Source organism: Aythya ferina (assembly GCF_964211825.1).
Source record: "Aythya ferina genome assembly, chromosome: 5".
Classification (NCBI taxonomy): Eukaryota; Metazoa; Chordata; class Aves; order Anseriformes; family Anatidae; genus Aythya; species Aythya ferina.
In genome coordinates, this window is record NC_140301.1 from 50,117,722 (window position 1) to 50,137,913 (window position 20,192).

Sequence of the window (20,192 nt, forward strand, 5' to 3'; positions counted from 1 at the left end):
TCCTTCTTATTATATGGGATGCAACTACTACAAACATTTCCTTCTGGAATTAGTTCTATGTGGGAGATACTACTTACATATGAAGAGCTTTCATAAGGGAGAGGAAGGGATGTTGAGTAGAAAAGCCACATGGATTTTGTTCTGGGAGAGACAAGAAGAAAGTAGCTTGAAATGGTTCTTTCTCAATAAACAGATAAACAAAAAAACAATAACAAAAAAAAATGAGAAAGAGATTTTTCTTGTGAGGAGAACTTCTTGCCCAGAGAGGTTGTGGAGTCTCCTTTTCTGTAAATATTCAAAAGCCATGGTTCTGAACAGCCTGCTTAAGGTGGCCCTCCTTGTGCTAGGAGAGGGTGGAAAAGATGACCTCCAGAGGTCCCTTCCAACCTCAGCCATTCTGTGATTCTAAGCTAAGAATTTCCAAATATATAATTATTTTATATGGTGACTGGAGATTTGCAAGGGACAAAAGCAAGCCCTTGTCTTCCTATCGTCTCTAAGCATTTGTAATGAAATGAAGTCTTTCACGAATAAGATGAACTTTGTATGTTGGAATATTCTAATTTTGTCAGTTTTTCAAGCTGAATGAAACAGTACCATTCCAGATTCCTTTTGGCCCTCACCCATGAAAGGGGTAATGTGGCACTATTCTGCAGAATACCACAATACTTTGCTGAAAAGCAAAGATGCCTTCTAAGACTTACAGTTGCCATTAAATTTAAGCTACCAAAACAATCAGATGAAGGTGCCCTAACCTGTTCTCTTCATTACACCAAAGACCTCATTGCTCAGTCCCATAAATATTCAACCTTATGTTCTGAATAAAAGTGACAAGTAAGAGCAGCTCAATAAGTTTACTGATACCCATATCTTAGATTAAGAATTATATAGTATTAATTTATTTTCCAGTATCTCCTTAGAGACATTGGAAAAAAAAATGAGATTATCTTGCAAGAAGCTGTGTAAATAAATTGCAGAAATGCCCCAAAGAAGTTACAGGCTGACTGCAAACAGTCTCAAGGCTAGAATAGCAACCCTTAACAATTAACTCTAGATTCCTGCTGAGACTTACATATAACACTTTAATCGCAGACAGCCTATACAGTTGAAGGATGCCTTCTTTATGCCAGATCCTTTAAAAGTGAAGAAATGTCCTTTCAAGAAAACTTTTCACTTTTTTTTTTTTTTTTTAATCATCCCCATGCAAGCTGGGGAGAAGGTATTTTAATATCATCATTAAAATAATTCTGACCTTAAACTAATATCACAAATTGGCTATTACTTGCAGTAAGAAACAAAAACTGTATTTGCATGCTGGTTGGAAAAATGCTTCAATTTAATTGCTTGTGGAAGAAGCACTTTATTTATAGACATACTGTGCAGGAGGAAATTTGGCTCTCCTACTATATAATAAGATGCATGGCTCCCTGCCAGGATGCTGGCTATCCCAGGACATTTGGTGTTCCATATACCAAGAATGTGGAACTGTGCTGCCTATAAACAGAAGAGGCTTTTTTTTTTTTTTTCTTTTTTCCTCCAAGGATACTTTGACATGCTTTTTCTTGGATGCAAAAGTGAAGAATTAGTGCAGCAGTTATGTGGTTGCAAGAGAAGGAATGTTACTTAATATATTTATCACCAGATGCTTTAATTAGCTAAGGAATTACTAAAATATTACTTGCCACTCTTCCTTTTACCATTTATGGAAACTGCTGAAAAAAATCCTCCTGGATTTTATGGGTTTTGAATATAATTCTCAAAAACCAGGGTTTTATTTACACAAGTATTTCCACTCAGCAGGATGACTCACATAAATAAGGATTGCAAGACTGGGATTTGCTAATCTGTGAGAGACAGAGCATCCAATTAATTAATCTGTTTATTTAGGTAGGAGTTTCTTGCTCTTTATTATCTTCAGTGTCTCTGACCACAGCAGAGAGAAGGCAGGGCGGGAGGGGGTAGGGGAGTTAAAGACGGATTTTTGAAGGGGAGCCATAATTAGCTCAATCCTTGGATTGAACTCAGGAATGTTGTTGCTGCTAAATAGTTCCTTAAATGGAATATTTATAAACTAGAGGCAAAGCTGTAATATTAGAAGGGAAAATAAAATAAAATAAAATAAATTTAGATGCAAAAAACTCAGAGGTTAATGCCCTGGCACGATGACATAATCCAACCCAGAGGACAGGGAAGGAAGAAACGTGTGACCGACAGTAAATCAGTGTTTAGTGCGCAGCCCTGTTGGAGCCCAGAGGGGATCATGAGATTTCAGAATTTGGATCACCCCTGAAGATCCCCAAAACAGTGCCTGGCTCCCACACGTGGGCCACACAGCCTTGATGCTTCTCATGCCTCTGTCATGCCCTGAAGCCAAGGTGCCTTAGGGTTTTCACTTGGTCACCCCTCTCCTCCCTCCTGCCCTCCCCAGCAGCCACCCCATGCGGGATTCCTGCCCAAACAGATGGAAACAAGAAGCTTTGCCTGGGAGCTGCCAGGCTGTTTTTTGCCTGGTCTTGCAGCCCTCCCACAGCAGGCATGGGGCTGGGGTCTACCTCAAGGCATGTTGCAGGTGCTCTGAAAATAAAAATGTATTTTACATCCATGCCTGCCCAGCCATGCCCAACCATGTCCTGGACCCAGCATAGTTTATTCAAAGCAGATTTCATTTTTTAATCACACAATCTGTAAGGCCTAATCCAGCTACCATGGAAGTCATTTGGACTTAAACAGGGACAAGTTCAGGACCACAGTTACTTTCCAAGCAAAATAAATCAGTAAGTTATGATGCAAAGGATTTGTGCCAGGCCTCCACACAAGACTGAATTTAATCATTGCAGATCAGGGTATTTGGGGACAACATCTATTTTGTAACTTCATAAAAAAAAAAAAAAAAAAAAAAAATCAAATAAGTGAACCACAGCTTGTCCAAAATTTAAAGTTATTTTCCACATTTAAGATTTTTTCATAGACGAGCTTTACTTGCACTGTAATATCCCAAGGAAGCTTGTTAAATGGCTTTCCAAGGCTATATGATCTTTATTAAAAAATTATAGCATTGTCTCCTAGACACAAGAAGAAAAAGGAATAATCTATTTTTCAGATCAAGCTCTTGAAGGCTGCAGTAGTGGAAAATAAATCTTACAAATTCTCTCTCAATTTCCATTTAACATTTCCTGTTCCAAATGAAGAGACAGTTGTCTCCTAAATGCACTGCAGTGCATTCATAAATTGCAGCAATACTCTTTCCTTGACAAATCCATTTCAAATCCAATAAAAAAAATGGGATTAACTGCTTGGAAATTTAGTCAAATAGTTTATTTTAATACAGCAAACCCTAGTATGTTAATATATTAAGAGCACAAAACAAAGTAAGGGGAAATGGAAAGCAGAGTAGAGAAGCAATGGGATTTTCTTGCACCTGGGTGTAAGTGGTTGTGTAGGAATTTGATCCTGAAATGTGATTTCCCCTGAGTGGTAACTGCAAGTGATGCTTCACACAGAGCCCAGAGGTAACCCCATGAGGGAGAGAAAGGAAGGAGTATGAGGCTGTATGGTCAAATCACAGCATGGGGAAGAGCTTCCTCCTGGTTACACCATACAGAAAATATTATAAGCTTTTTGTCTGCTATCACTACAGATGTTTGACCTAACCAGTGTACAAAGAGCTGTGGTGGCAGCCCATCATCTTCATCAGCACCAGTGAGCAACGGTGCTGGGAGAACTCTGCCACATCTGACAATGCCTTTCTGTACAGGAGAGAGTAGTTACACAGAAGTGTAACATAACTTCTCTGAAATACATGTACACATACATATACACACATGCACACACACACATATATATGCATGTATATATGAGAAAGATTTCTTCTACATGTTTTCCCTTATTTAAGATGCAAAACTCATGAGGGGAAGAGGTAAAGAGGTAGCAGGGAGTGAAGGTCTGCTTCTTAATTGATGTTTGTGGAACAAAATGAGTTACATGGTGAACACAACATTTCTGACCAGCCCTGAGGAGCTCTTGTAATAAATACAGTAGATAGGCTTAGATAGGCTTTTGTGTGGGCCAGAGAAAATGATTAAAACACTGTAGCCAGCTCTGTTTGGTTTGGCATTGCCTAAACTACAAGTCCATTTTTAAAAACAAGCTATGGTTATATTGATAGAAAAACCCTAGAAAAGACAAAATGCATTTTATTTGGAGCCAATTCTATTGAGATATTTGAATGTGTCATTTTCTAGCAAGAAATAATTTTTAAACTTTTTTCTGTTCATCTGTTTCAGTTCCTTGGTTCTTCAAGGAAGTCACACACACACCCCAATAAATAAATAAACAAACAAACTGCATGACTAGAATTTACCACATAGCTGTAAAAGCTTTATCTGATTCAGATACATAAGTATAAATAAAATGTGGTGGGAGCACGAGCTGAGTTAAATATTGATTGGTAAGCTATAAACATGGATGGATGAGTAAATGATAAAATGTTAAAATAGTAACACACTGTTGTACCTTATGAATTTTCTGATCAAAGTTACTTCCAAAGTATTTTTATATTTGAAGACAAATACACTCCTAAGTGTTTATCATTTGCAAGCTGTTTGTTCTTTATTTCTTGCTGGTTGCTGTTCATGCCTCATAACAAAACACCTCAGGCACATGGAACTGGTTTTGTTCTCTTCTTGGAGGACAAAAAACGAGTCCTTCAGGAACTGAGCATCATATTTGTAATGTATTCTTTTTTTTTTTTTTGTAAACCCTCTAATTAGCACAAAGTATTCCAATCACTTTTCACAGAAAAGGAATTGAAACATTTCAAAATATCTTGCAAATAAATCTATTATGCTTATCACTCTCTTTATCACTCTCTCCCCACCCATTCCTTTGCTATTCCTATGCAGCTGTGCATACATGGCCAAAATTAAAGGATTCTCCTATCATAACATATGACACCAGAAAGTGCTACAAACACATACTATGTTCAAAATAAGCTTATGAAATATCCTGGTAATGTTTTCATATGTTATATTCATAGATAGAGAAATACTCCAGGGCAGAAATCTCTACTGGTCACATGAATACCCTACTCACCCAGCTCATCCATGGTTGCATCGTGAAGGCTCAGCACCTTTCAAGTCAATCTTACAAGCCTTCGATCTTGAATAGCAATTATAAAATCTGTCTTTTATAGTTACAAATAGGTATGAAATTTATTTAAAAAATAATAACCTAAACTTAATATAAATAACCTAAACATGAACTTAATAGATCTACTGCCAGTCTCAAAAACCCAGAATTTCTGTGTCAGACCCAAAGACTGCAACATTAATTTAAAAACTGGAATTTTAAGAATTTTTGGCCTTTTCCTTCTATTTTTATTTTATTTTATTTTATTTTATTTTATTTTATTTTATTTTATTTTATTTTATTTTATTTTTTTTTAAGTCTTTGGGGCTCAGACTTGCATGTTTTTCTCTGTAACCACAAGAGCTAAAAGCATCCCTTTTCAATGAAAGCTGAGAATCACAGGTAATGAGATGTCTCTAGGAGCCGGCGTTCGAAGGAAAAACACCAAACGTCATGAGACTTGTAATAAAATCAGAAGTGTTGGAAGCACTGTTATAGTCTTGCTTTCAGAACACAACAATTCTCGTAAAGTACAAAATAGTTCATGCAAAACCATTTTGTTTTCATATTAATACCTCTACATTTTGTACTTACAATGGTAGGCTGAGGGTCATATGGCTGCTTTTTTCATACCACAACAATTTACGGGGCCATGACAACAAACTTCAGTTGCTAAAAACCAATATAATTCAAAGACCAAGAAAAGGAAACAGACTACTAAATCAAATATGATTCTTGTTCCTACTTACTATGGACATGATCTGACTTTTTGTCTCAAAGCTTTACCTTACATGACCCTCTCATGGGAGGGACCACAGAACTTCTTCTAAATGGAGAAAAGTGCTTTGTGGGTGGCAATATTTTCCCTGAAAGGGAAAAAGTTGCAAGAATCATGTCAGGAAAGTGAAGGAAAAGATATTACACATTTGGAGTGCTGCAAACAATAAATTTATTGTCAATAGTCATCTTTAAATAACATCATCTGGGGAAAAAATCCCTATAGAAGCATAGTGTGGATGAGAAGAAAATTTTGATCACTTGAGTTCTGACATTTTTATGAATTTAATTTAAGGTGGCAAGAAGTGGCCTAGTAAAAATGGCTGAACGGCTACCAAAGGGGGAAATAAATAAATAAATAACCCTAAAGAAAATGAAACACTTTTTTTTTTTTTTTTTTTTCAGAAGAAAGTCTTTCATAGCTGTTGATGTGTTTTTAGGTTTCAAGCTAAAAGTATTTGGAGCAATGTTTCAGAAGTGGGACAATAAGAAAAAACAGTCACAGAAACATTTCAAATACTCCGATCTCAATTGCTTTTAAATGAAGGGTGACTTTGTAGCATAAAATGAAAACTGAAGCAGGTAATTGGGGCTCTTGATTTGATTAATTTCTTTTGTGACTTCGGGCAAGTCAAGTGATTTAGTATTCACTGGTTTTTAATGCCCATATTTACAAACAGAGATGCCATATTTCTGTGAAGAAAAGAGATCCACTACTTTCAGAGGTCCACCCAGCACAGCCTTTTTGACCTTTAGAGGAAACCATATTTTAAAAAAATCTTGTATTTCCCTGTCCCTCCTTCTTCTGCCCTCTCCCACTCATACATATTTAATGGCACGTTGCAGAAAGGAAAAGATTTAAAGTGATGATGCTTTTGATATAAAGAGCACTCTTTGGGCAGTGAATGGTAACTGTATGCTCTTCCTAGATGTGCACAGGAAAGGACTAGAGGCAACAAACACAAGTTGCAGTAAAGGAAACTTCAGTTAGATATAAGAAAAAAAAATCACAAAACACGGAAATGTATTGACCAGAAAGATTATAGCTTCTCCATACCTGTTGATCTTCAGAACTTGATAAAGAAGTGAAAATAGGCCCCACTTTGAGAGGGAAGTTAGATCAGCTGGGATTGTGATGAGTCAAGTCTCCTTTTCACGCCAAAGATAGAAGTTTGTGAGGTCTCTGAGTTGATGAGGCTTTTGTCTTAATTCTATGCCATTAGAGCAATCTAATTTCTACATTTTTTCTACTTTACAAGCATGATGGTTTTCATTCTAAGTGCTACTGCTGAATTTAATTTTAAAAAAATGAATTAAAAAAAAAATAAAAATAGGAACAATAAGCAAGCTTTGACTACCATCTTCAAGACCTGATAGCTGAACAGTTGTAACAGCATGGAACTATTTACAAATTTCCTGAAATATTTGATATCATTTTTGATGCAAGATTTTGAAAATGTTTTGCATTGCACGCTACCAAGTGTAATATCTAAGTTGTTTTGGATATATATCCATAAGCTGTCATCATGTGTCTGACTGAAAGGTGCTAATAAAATTGGTATGGTACTAGCCTGAATAAAGATGTCTTATGTAGAGTACCTAATAGATGAGGTCCCCATGTCTTTATCCAGAAGCAGACCCTTAAAAACTAGGAACAAATATATTAGTGCTATTTTTGTAAAGTGTCTTTTTCCATGTAGTCTTCAGTTTTGCTTGTTATTTGCAGTGGCATCTTGGGTATTTATCCAATAGTTGCTGTCTTGTTGCTCTGCTGTTCTGCCTTCTCTGAGTTATCAAAGGAATAAAAAAAATAAACAATAATAAAAAAGAATCAAAAAAGCTATGAAAAGCCTTAGGAAGCCCAGGAGCTGTGGGTGAAGACTCAATATCCACTGAGGAACATTCTGCTGTTGAGTTTTTGACATGACAATCAGGGAGCACATCTTTAAAAATAAAAAGAAATAAATAAAATAAATATGGGGAACTTGAGATATACTCACTAAGCACCTGAGATCATTTCAGGAAGGTTTTGGGGACCTTGTTCTGTACTAGATAACCTAACAAATTGCTATGATTGTTGTTGAAATAATACAAAGCCTCTAGATATGCCAGACCTTGGATTTCCACTGGATGGAGCATTGGATTTACACTGGGACAATAACTGAAGCACGTGAAGTCTGCACTGTTTTTGAGATCCTGTGTAAGTAATCATGTCATCACATGTATGAGGATGTTGACCTTCCTGTGCTTTCCATACCATTTTGTGAAGGACTGCACCATAAAATGTGACAGCACTGCTCCAGTTGCAACACAACGATTATCAAATGATGTGCAGCTCCCCAGCTAGAAAGAGGCTCTTGTCATCCCTATGAACAAACCCACAAGTCATGCTGTTATGTCAAAGGCACTTGTATATCTAAATTAATTGCTACAGATGCCAAATAGAATCCCATTTACCTATTTCATGCATGAAAATAACTATCAGAAATCTTGAGCTATTGCAGAGCTGGGTTCAGAAAATTGTCAGACAAACCAAATAAAAATGTCTGTTGTATGGGAAATACTCGCATCACTAGATGCTATTGTGATCCCAGATGAACTGAAGTTGGATCTGTGAGGAGTTACTAGCTCCATGGAAGACCACATTCCAGCTTGCATAATTTCACACTAGTCTTACCAAATGTGGTTGTGAATTCATGTATTCGGCTGGGGGCCAGTTTTGGGCAAGGACTTGAAATGTATTATAAGTTTATGAAGCAGACCAAGCTGTGGTTAGGGCACCAAGTTTGTTCAAGTTGTAGGCAAAACCTGAGTTACTCTTGGTCAGACCGGATTTTGTCTGTTTTTTTTTTTTTTTTTCCTGACTAGCTGTCTAGAATTTCCTGAGTGAATGAATAGACAGCCCTTTTCTCAAGTGAATAAGTCAAAGAAAATTCTAAGATGCTCCACTTTAGAAATTACTATGATCACTGGATATAAAAAACACTTTCCTTGGTAAATAGTGGCTTTTCTTAAAGGCATAATTCTGAGTATCATTTTACTCTTGGTGATGATTAAATTTTCAGATTGCGACACCTTAACAATTGACCTTGATCAAGGTTTTGAATTGCCCGTCATATGAAAAGAGCTTTAGACACCAAGCAATTATTTAGTGATAGCCATCAGGATAAATATTCACCGAAAAGAAAAATAGAATGAGTGCACATCTCAAATAGCAAGTGCAAAAAAATATAATCAAAGTCAAAACTTAATTTGCATGTGTCCACAACTCGGCACTATAACTTTTCCCTCCTCAATTTCCATCTATTGGAACATACCAAAGGTAAAATTTAAGTCTTCAAAATAAAATTACATCTTTTCAATAGCTATCATAAAAGATGAAGAGCAGAAATCTAATGTCAAATCAAATTAAAGCACATTATGGTGCAAATTCTATTTGCATTTTTCACATTTTAATATCTTGACTACTTGCAAGCTAAAGAGACATTTTATGTAGACACAGCTATTCTGAAATCAGAGAAAAAGCACAAACAACTTGCTTTGTTTCAAAGCAACTATGATGTATTCAATTAGAATCAAGCTACTTGCTAAATTTATTACATTAGAAGAGTGTTTATTACAAACAGATTCCCTATCCATTCTTTTATAAGGAAAGGAGTATCATATTCCAAGGAGAAACTATTCAAGGTGAATCACAAATTTTGGAAAAAAAAAAAAAAAAAAAAAAAACTTGGAAAGAATTCATACACTGAAGTCCTGCCCACATGTTAGAGTGTTTTATTTATTCCTCATGACTACAGGGGGGAAAAAAGCAAATATTGCTTACTGGACACCAAAAATCAGCACAATATCTCTCTATAGACAAGTGAAGAGTATCACCCTCTTTCCAGCAACAATATATGGAGTTAGTCGGTATCTTTGCTACGTCCTCTACATATGCTTTATCCTAAAATATAAGAAAGGCTGTCCTCATATGCCTTGTTGCATTTCAGTTTGGAAGAGCTAAATCTCTGCGTAGTTGTTTCATTGAGCAGAAAATTTGAGTCTGTCCCCATATGAGTTGTCATTTGCAAGGTGAAAAATTAAATACCACTTAGTTAAACATTTATAATTCTTGTGGCTGTGAGGAAAAGATCAAGGGCATAAATAAAATAGTTGGTATGGGGACACATTAACATAAACTGACACATCTAAGGAATGGACTGGGACACTGTCAACCAACAGGAATTTTTGTGCATTGTGAGTGGAGGGCACGAGGTTGCCTTAATCCCACTTCACCTGCAAGAGATCACAGGCATGCAACAAAAGAGCAGTTATATAATTTTATGCTATGGAGTTATCTATATTGACATAACAGTATGCAGTTTCCATTAAAGTCCAACCTTGAAAGTCAGAAAAGTGAAGAACTGGAAAACAGATCCATACCCATCGTGTGTGTGTGTGTGTAAGTACACACTGAAGACTTCTGAGAACTCAGGATAGGCCTCTGGGAGAACATGAGGCCTGAGCTGAGAACTGAGGTATTGGCCACTTGGATTCAAGAAGCATCTATGATTAAGCCACTGAGTACTCCTGGCAGTGCCAAGGACATCTGTCCCTCTCATCCCACCAACCCTGAACCATTAGCAGACAGTATATGAAATCTCACAACTGTCAAGGCTTTTGGCACCTCACTTCAGACCACAAAGCCAGACCTGTGTAAGAACAGGGCTTTCTGTGGAGATGCAGACACATCTTTAAAAAGTCTCATATCAACATCATCCCCCCTTTCTTACCACCCTCCACCTAAGATTTAAGTACCTGTACAGATTTGGGCCTAACTGCTTCATTTGGGAAACTTACTGTAAACCAGCATGGCCATGAAAGTCCATTATTTTAGCTTCCATTTTCTTGAAGATCTCTCTCTATGTGTTGTGACAACAATAAAACAGTCCTTCAAAGGCTTACCTCCATTTCAAATTTTTACATTAAACCTTTTTAATTTGACATTAGTTTTAGTTAATCTAAGGCATTTCACAAAAATACATAGACCCACCATTTGTCAGGGACTCTCAAGACACCTTTTCAAGTTTTCTAAATTTTTTATTTTTTTTTTTAATCATCTCCTTGTCTAAAGACCAGGTCAGGGTGCCCATATCCCTTTGTGAAATTGCAATACCTTTACTACAGCCTATCATCTTAGCATTGCTGTGTCCCAGAGTTGAGCTGTTCAGCAAATATATTTGTAAGTACTACATGAACTAATGCTTTGCTGAGTTACTCTTTCTCCTCACAGCAGAGATGGACTACTACTGTACTTTTCTAATCCTGAAAAAATGTCTTACTGTTCCAAACTGCTAAGAACATTTTCAAGCATTTCTGTGGTAATTTGTGATAATTTTGGCTTGAGTTTTGGCTAGAGTTAATTTTCTTCATAGAGGTTCACACAATGTTGTGTTTGGGATTTTTGATGAAAATAAATTGGTTTTAGTTGTTGCAGAGCAATGCTTACACAGAACCAAGGACTTTTTTTTCCTTCTCATGCTGCCCTGCCAGCAAGGAGGCTGAGGGTACCAAAGAAGCTGGGAAGGAACACAACCTGGACAGGTGACCCAAACTGACCAAAGAGATATTCTATACCACATGGTGTCATGCTCAGCAATAAAAACTGGCATAAAGAAGAAGGAAGAGATGGACATTCAGAGTGATGGTGTTTGTCTTTCCAAGACACCATTATGCAGATGAGCCGTGCTTTCCTGGATGCATCTACTAATGGGAAATAGCAAAGGAATTCCTTGGTTTGGTTTGCTTGTGTGCACAGCTTTTGCTTTACCTAACAAATTGTTCTTATCTCAACATGAGGTCTCTCACTTTTACCTTTCCAGTTCTTTCCTCCATCCCACCTGGGGAGAGTGAGTGATCAGCTGTGAGGCTCTTAGCTGCCTACCAGAGTTAAACCATGACATAACTTCACCAACATCCCATGTCACCCTTTCTCCCTGTTACCCAGCTTACTTCTAACCCAGAACCTTCATTTGTTTGGTCAACTCAAATTCTTTTAATTTCTTGCTTTTGGGTAGGTTTCAGAGTAGTGAAAAAGGCAACATCAGATTGTATCTCTTTAACAAGAGGACCTCTGACAAGATAACTTTTCTAAGGTAGAAAAGTAGCTTTTCTCTTCTGATACTTTCTCTGAAACCAGCCAAACCAACCCAAACTGGATGCTGCAAAGTAAGTGCAGCAATCTTCGTTATTACTCCAGTGCTCAAAGCAATTTGTTCCTCATTGATTTTCTGGTGATTAAAAAAAATAAATTAAACTTAACAACTCTTATTTTAAGTTTCAGTCAATGTAACTGCAGGTACTGGTCTTTCTTTCATCTGCAACTTGCAGATGAGAGTTTTGCAATCAGACTTCTGGCATGCACCAATTCTGAGTCTACTCTGAAACAAGGAGGCTTGAATTTTGCTACTTGGAAGACCAGAAAGGGTTAGGCTTTGCAATTTCAAAGCAGTCCCAAGACGTATGGATAGCCATCAGTAAAGGATGCAGCAGTGGACATGGCCAGGCCTGCTGTGTTAGGAATAGTGAGGTGCAGGGTCAGGAGCTCTGGGGCACAGCACTGATACTCTAAGGGAGAGAGAGAGAGAGAATTCCACCAAGGTGAAAAATCCACAAATATTTTTCCCTTCTTCTCCCCTGGTGTTCAAATGATCTGACAAAGAAAAAATCTTGTTTTGAAATGAAGGATGAGAAGGCTTGACATCAATATTTATTTTTTTCTCAAGTCTCAACCATAATGGGCCACGTAATAAACATAACTCATGGTTGTTAGATCCCACCCAAGTTCTCCTCTTTAATAATGTTTCGCTTGTTGTCAACTGAACTGTCCTTTGCAACAGGCCATCTCACTTACAGGTTCCAAGCAAAGAATAAAAATTTAGCAAAGGCTGTGTGTAGGACAGTATACAGACACAAAATATACAAACTGGTATTTATACTCTGCATACTATTAAGACTTCTCATCCAGCTATCCTTAATCTTATTTTTCCCTTTTGATTAGTTGGATTGATAGGTTTAATCCACTTAATCTCCATCCACCTCAGTTTGTGACTATAAAATAAGATAATGGGGGAAGTATAACATATACAGTCTATAATACTTATAGCCTGTTCTTAATATTAGTGGGAATTTTGCCACAGATAAAAATGGCAAGATCTACTTATGATGTTTAGCAAGATCATCCACTCAGGTAGAACTCTGTAAAGTTACACCATTGCAGGAAACACTCAAGAATTTGTCCTCCTAAACTGATTTGTTAGGGGTTGTTTTTGTTCATTTTCACCAGTCATAAGAATTGTTTCTAAACATTAAGAAGTATATAAAACAACTTTTAATTTAAAACACTCCTGCAGAAAAAGTGCAGAGAAAACATCTGTTCTATGCACAATAATGACACAGTGACTTACAATGACTAATTAATGAGAACACCTGGAGTATCTTTCAGAGCTAAACTGGAAACAAAATACTGGAGATTAGGTTTTCAAGCTACTGGTGGTCCCCACTAATCTCTTTCAGGTGTAAACCGCAGTGTACGTGGAAAGCAAAATCTGACTCATTCCTGCGAGACAGGAGGTCTTCGGGCTAATAATTGCAGCATGTAGTTTCCATAAAATTTACAAGGTTGGCTTTAAATTTTAGTAGTGGCAGGCCTGCAATAAATGCCAATGAGGTCCATCAAAATGAGTATTTGTGTGTGTCCTCATAAAAATAGATCAATCTTTTTAACAGACTCCATGCAGAGGAATTTGTATAATTACAACACATATCTACAGCTTTAGAGTCCTTTCCACACCAAAAACAACATGCAAAGTCATAAATACAGCAGAAAAATAAACACAGGAACATAATAAAAGAGATTTGGTTGGGTTAAGTTGTTCTCTCTCAGCTGCCATGTTGTAGCTAGCAGAGTTTCCACTAGGGGTGGGCAAAGGGATTATTTTCCTTGTTTGTCAGCTTTCCTCTCACCTTTGCCTCTTGCACTCTTGGGGATGGCGAGCGAGTCTGTTCACATAAAGGAAAGGAAAGGGAGAATCAGAAGGGAGGAAGGGTTCCACCACATTCATTCCCAGACCTTGCATTAACTCTTATCATGCTGGTCTTGATGGAGACACTCAACGAGGAGCGAGAGACACAAAGCAGCCCAAAAGAAAGGACAAATTAACTTCACATCTTCTGTGTTATGCCTATAACTTGCCAGTTCCACAGTCACAGCTGAATTGTCAACTCCAAGTAATAAAATATGGTTTATGTACAAGATTCTCTACCATGCCAAGTTTCCACACAGTTCAGCTGAAGAGGAGGGGAGGTTATGATTCACTGATTCTCTCCCCAGCCCTGCCACAGCTCTCATCCTCATGAATTATCCACCAGCAGGGGAGAGCTGGAGTGTTATGTGTCACATATGCTCCTCATACAAGTTTACCTCTGCTGCCAGGGGCAAGAGCTGTAGAGCATGGAAGCAGGAGCAGCCAGGGGCACAGAAACAGGGGAATACGGCATTTGGAGACTTGTATATATTTTAGTATAGTGCTCTCCCTAATAATACTAGAGACAGGGTTTTTATGGGTTTTAAGGTGTTTTATAGGTTTATATACCTCAAACACAGATAGGCATTTAGTGAGATCTTCAATTATTTATCTCCTAATTCCTATAGGTCATAGGCATTTTAAAATCTCAGGAGGCATCTTTCTACACCTTTAGACTCCTAAGTGTCTTTAAAAGGTCTGGTCTAAAAATTATTCAGTCCTTTCTAGATTGGGATTGGTCTTATTTTTATCCCCTCCCCGCCGCCCCCCCCCCCTTTATTTTTGGGGGGTAATTTGAATAACTACATAGTATTGCATTGTTTTAATGAATTTAATGGATTCCCTTTTTTGTGTAACAGCCAGAAAATAGAGAGTAAGTGTGAGATTCAATTTGACTTATTTTATGCATCAGAAAATAAGGTGTGTGAATCTCAGCTAGTTGCCTGATCTTCCTGTAATCACTGGATAGAGCAGACACTTCTGAAAGGGATGAATCATCTCCTGGAGTTGCCTGTCTCCCCCCATTGACCACAGAGGGAGCATAGACAAACTCAGATTATATGCCTAATTCATAACAGCTGAAGCCAGATGAGATGAATTCCTCCTCCTACAGTGATTTAGCCAAAGGCATATAGAAAACAATGGGAGAGCAAAACACTGGATTCAGTCTCCCAGATCTCCAGCTAGTGTTTAACCACTGAAGTGAACTTCCCACTTGAGAGGAGGTGTCGAAGGCTCTTGCCAAAACAATTCCAATTTGTACATGACATAAAACAATGAAAGTTGTGCTGACTAATAAGTACAGAGTTGGGAACTTGTGGGAAGCAAAGGGAGACATTCAAGCTTGAAGCCTTTTCCCAAAAACTAACTAGTTCACAAGAGAAGTGGTAATGCATGTAAAGGCTATACCCACCCAAAAGAAGAGTGTTGCTAATGGAGGAGCAGGATGCTGCCCAGCCATGGGTCCCAACAACAAGAATGACACATCCAAAGGCAAAACCAGTTCCAGGTGACCATCTGTGCCATCTTTCCCCATCATGTACCTATCATGCTACCCCATCAAGGTTAAAAAGCACACATTTTAACCTTAAAAATGTAACCATAATTAATGTTGTAAGTAATAATTGTTTTCAACTACTTCAAAACCCTAATTCTGAAGTCCTGCAACAATGCTCAATGCTAACTCACTGAGACACAAGAATGAAGAGCTCTTATAAAAGAGTGAGGTCAAATATGATTTGCATTAAAACTTCCCATTTCATCTGAAGTTTCTTTCTTTTTATCATTTTTCATGACATCTTATGTTTGTTTCTCATTCTGATCAGGAAATTGTTCTACCACCAATGAATCCTGTGGGAAAAGGGCTTCAAACGAACTTAAGAGGCAAGTATCCTTTCTTATTTTTTTTCCTCCTTACATTGTCTATGAGATTTTAAGTAACAAAAAGTACCAAAAAAATTGGTAACAAAAATTACAACCTTTCATTACAAACCCAACCAATTCAAAAAGCAATTGCTTCAAAAGTTAAAACAGAAAGGTACCTGTAATGGCTGCTAAAGGCAAAAGAAACCTTTCAAAGTAAGTCCCCTAACTGTTCACTGTCTCCTGTCCTCAGCACACTGCAGAACTTCTTACTGTAACACCCCTCTGTCCCCCTCTTCTCTTCCCTTATGGCTTTTAAATGATGTTCAAGAATGCAAAACACCTGAGCATATACAGTGGATGGGGAACTCACTAGCAAACCCTTTGTTGTTGTCAGTCAGGGCAGGCTTTCTCTACAGCCGTGTCTTGCAAGGCACTGGGCAGAGCGCAGGCACAAATGGACCACAGACTTGTCTTTCAGCACTGGGGTCTGGCAGCAGGTAGTCGACATAGCCAATAAACTTTTTATCATCTTCTAAACACTTATTGTGGTCACACTATGATCTCAGAAGTTCAGTACGACATGCAATTACTCTTATTGCAATCAGAAAAACATCAACCAGTAATTTTGTGTTATTCACATTTTACTTGTGTTTCTGCATGACTTTGAGCTTCTTAACACTGTCAGTCACTGCAGTGCCTGAACAACTCTCATTCAAGGTGCACTTGTAACCCACCACCTCCAGCCCATCCTTTCAAACAACTGGAAGATGTATTCACCTTTAAATTTTCTGTTGGAGAGTTTACTACATAAAAAAATCAAGCAGAAGTTTTGCTAACTATGGTCAATACATAGAGAAACAGGCAACACCCCAGAGGGTTTACCAAAAATTAAAAATAAAATAATAATAACAATTAAAAAAAAAGCATCCTCCCTCCTCCACAGGGTCTTTGTCCAAGCCTTGTTTTGGTATCTTTCATCCATAGTTAGGGGAAGGTTCTTGCTACTCCAACCATCCATTTCCAAAGGGAGCTTAGCTTAGTTCATCACAGAACAGGATTTTAACCTCAATGTCTGTTATTCACAAGACAATACTCTGACACTTGCCTTTAGCCTGGCAGATTGGTATGGGAGAGTGATTTCTCACTAATTTTACTCTCTTTTCTTTTCCTACCATTTCATGTTTTACAGCAGAAATAACAATGGGTCAGTGGGGTATGTCTTAGGTGTGAGTAAAGAATGAATTTTTTTTAATGGCTTTGGACTGGAGCAGATTTGACTTAATTAAATATCTGTATTTAAACTTTCATTTAGCTGTACCAGTCTACCCATTTGCGAGCTGCACTGATTGCTGTACATGCGAAATCATCATGCTCCAGCACAGTTGCATGTTTGAGGCAAATGAGGTTCACTTTCCAACACATTCTGAAGCTTCTTTATAGTCCAATAAAACAGCTCCTTCTCTACCCACACTCTAAACTTTTTCTGTTAGATATGGAAGCTTTTGAAAGGTGTCTATGACATGTTGGGTAAGCAAGTGTTTTCTCTCTGGAGAGCAATGCAGTGAGGGACACCCATCAGAACTATGGGACAAGGCAGGGTGAGAAGACGACTGCCCACACCCCAGTAGTGGATTTCCCCTACAACTGCCAATGCAATACCTAGAGGTATGGTCCTTTTTAGTCACACAGGCTTTGAACATGAAACGTTGTAATGGAGGAAGGAGGAGACCCAGTGTCATGTCAAACAAGTTGTACACACAAAGCCATCAACATTGATCTCTCGCAGCCTGGGCTGCATTTTAACAAGTGAGCTGAAGATGAAAGGATTTCAGTTTCCATTGTAAATCCTCAGAGCCATCCATTCACCCTATCATATGTTCACTATCAGAAACTGTTCTTCAAAGCTGAACAAAAACTACTGTGCTGCATAAAATTGACAAAGTTAATCGTATGCAGCATGTTTCCTCTACCATAAATATTCCCAAACACCATTTGTTTCTGGATTTCACTGTTCTCTTAACTAAAGAACAGCTACATTATTGTTTCATCTGTAGCCCAACTGTTTTCTTTACATTTTTACCACTAAATTGAATCTACTGCCAGTAATCTAATTTACATTTAAAATGCACAATATGCCAACATGACCAGACTTCAATAAAATTTTTACTAAAACTCATAAATGCCTTGATTCTGGTGTTTATAGAAATTTTAGACTGTTCATTCCCTGAATGTTATGTCGCTAGCATCCTGAAATCATTCCCATATGAAATAAGAAACATTCTTAGATTCATGCTGCGTCAGGAAATAAAAAATATATTGTCACTAGCCATCGCTCTCAAAATCAAAGATTTGTCAGCTCTCAACAAAATAATTTGGATGGTGTGTCCAGACTGCAGTAGCATGGGATATTCGTTTTACTCACCTGCTATGGCTACTGCCTGCTGGGCATCTTGACTCCTGCATTTCAGATTACAAATGTTTCTTACCACCTTTGCTTTATTTATTTTTATTCCTGTGCACACAACTGCTTGGTTTCAAAATATTACAGAATTCTTTAGGACCCTTGTGAGCACTCCCCGTCATGACAGGATCTACACAAAGATATCTTTCCTGCAGAGCTACTTGACAATACTAGGAAAATCATTCACTAGATGTTTGGATTACATTTGTCCGCTGGATACTGATTACCAAATTTGTAATTTTGGTGAAACAAAAACTTATCAGAAATTCAGATAAAATTGGGAATGAGGTTTCATGTCTTTTTTTTTTTTTTTTTTTTTTTTTCTTTTTTCCCCTTTCTTTCTTTCTTTCTTTCTTTCTTACTTTTTTTTTTCTTTTCTTTGTTTTTTTTAAAAGTGGAAAGGATTACTTTGTAGACATATTATTGTAGATAAAAAGGTTGTAGATAAAGATTTTGACTTAATTTTTAAAAACAATGTTTTCAGAGAGTATTAGCTAAATAGAGGGGTATTTTTTTTTTTAATTAAAAAGGATACATTTGCCCCCTATTAAATTACTTTTTATCTTACTTTGAAATAAAGTTGATAGGATGTGTGCAGAGACCCTGAGAATTAAAAAAGGGTTGGTCTCTCTGAGTCAAACCCTCAATTACTTCGATTACTATTCTGTTTGTTTGTTTATACTCCTGACATACTCATAGATATTATTATACTCTCTATATCCTCATATCCTCCAAATACTCTTTGATTGTGAAGAAACTTTTTTTTTTCTTTTCTTTTTTTTTTTCCCTACTCATATCAGAATGCACACAAACTATATCAGTAGCAGGATCGATAACCAACTTGTCAGCATAGTCACAGTTGCAGTTAGTATCCACATGCTGTTCTACAGTGTGAATACTTTGATTCAATAAATAGCTACTGATCCAAAGATACTTGCTTATCTACCACTATTTATGCAAAGTTTTGGTTTGCAATTAGGATCAAACAGTGATATGTGCCTCTTGATCCAAGTGGATGAGAGAGAATACTGGGCCATATTTTACTTTACATCACATATTAAAAACTAAAGCTTTATATGCTGACATTGCTCTACGGATGGGAAAAATATTAATCTAGATTTTGTTGTAAGCTTTTTCTTTAGAGCTGCAAAATGCTGGAAAGATGAATTAAGACAGAGGTTCCTTCTTGCCTACATACTTGATCACAGTCTCTTTAGACAGAAGACTAGGTTGCAGCTGTTTCTTTCAAAGATGAACAAAATGCCTTTGGGTATATTTTTTATGTCACCTCTAAATAATCAGCCTCCAAAAAATGCAGGAGTGCATTATATTGCTTTGAAATATTAGCAGTTCAATTACAAAAGTGCTTTCTTATACTGGAGCCTAGGATTGAATTCTAAGGGATCAGTGCTCTTTTTGGGTGCACGCATCTAAAGGCATGATTTGGCTCTGAATGAAGAAAGGAGTGAGAAGTTCTGGTTTCATGCATAACAGACCATTGCTCAAACCAGGAAAGTTCTTCTCTCAGGAAATTTTAATAGGATTTTTGTGTACAATAGGATTGTTGTACTCCAGGGTGCAACTATTTATGTAAATATAATCATGTTATTTATGTAAGAAATTGAAAGGTTTACAATAAGAATCAAGAACAATTTCATCCTGAAGGAGTAATCATTTAATTGAGAATGCAGAGTTAAGGTTTAACATTTCCTTTTTTCCTTTTCCAAGTGGTTTTTGCTAGCATTCTTATTACACTCAAAGCTACATAAAGTAAATATACATCTTAGCCAAGCCAAAATTGCTGTGCCAACAGAAAGCAATACCCTGCACCTGCTGAGAAAATCTTCCTTCCCAGGGCCTGATTTCTGCAAAAGTCCTTGCTGGGACACGGAAGC

General features: G+C 37.3%; 1 long non-coding RNA gene across 1 annotated transcript; it reads right to left on the minus strand.

Moving 5' to 3' along the window:
- Positions 1 to 12,642: 12,642 nt before the first annotated feature.
- On the minus strand, positions 12,643 to 16,123 carry LOC311437259. The gene is made up of 2 exons (XR_014693392.1): positions 16,013 to 16,123; positions 12,643 to 13,947 (listed from the first exon to the last, which is right to left on the minus strand). It is a non-coding gene; the product is annotated as an uncharacterized lncRNA (long non-coding RNA).
- Between the last annotated feature and the right edge of the window lie 4,069 nt (positions 16,124 to 20,192).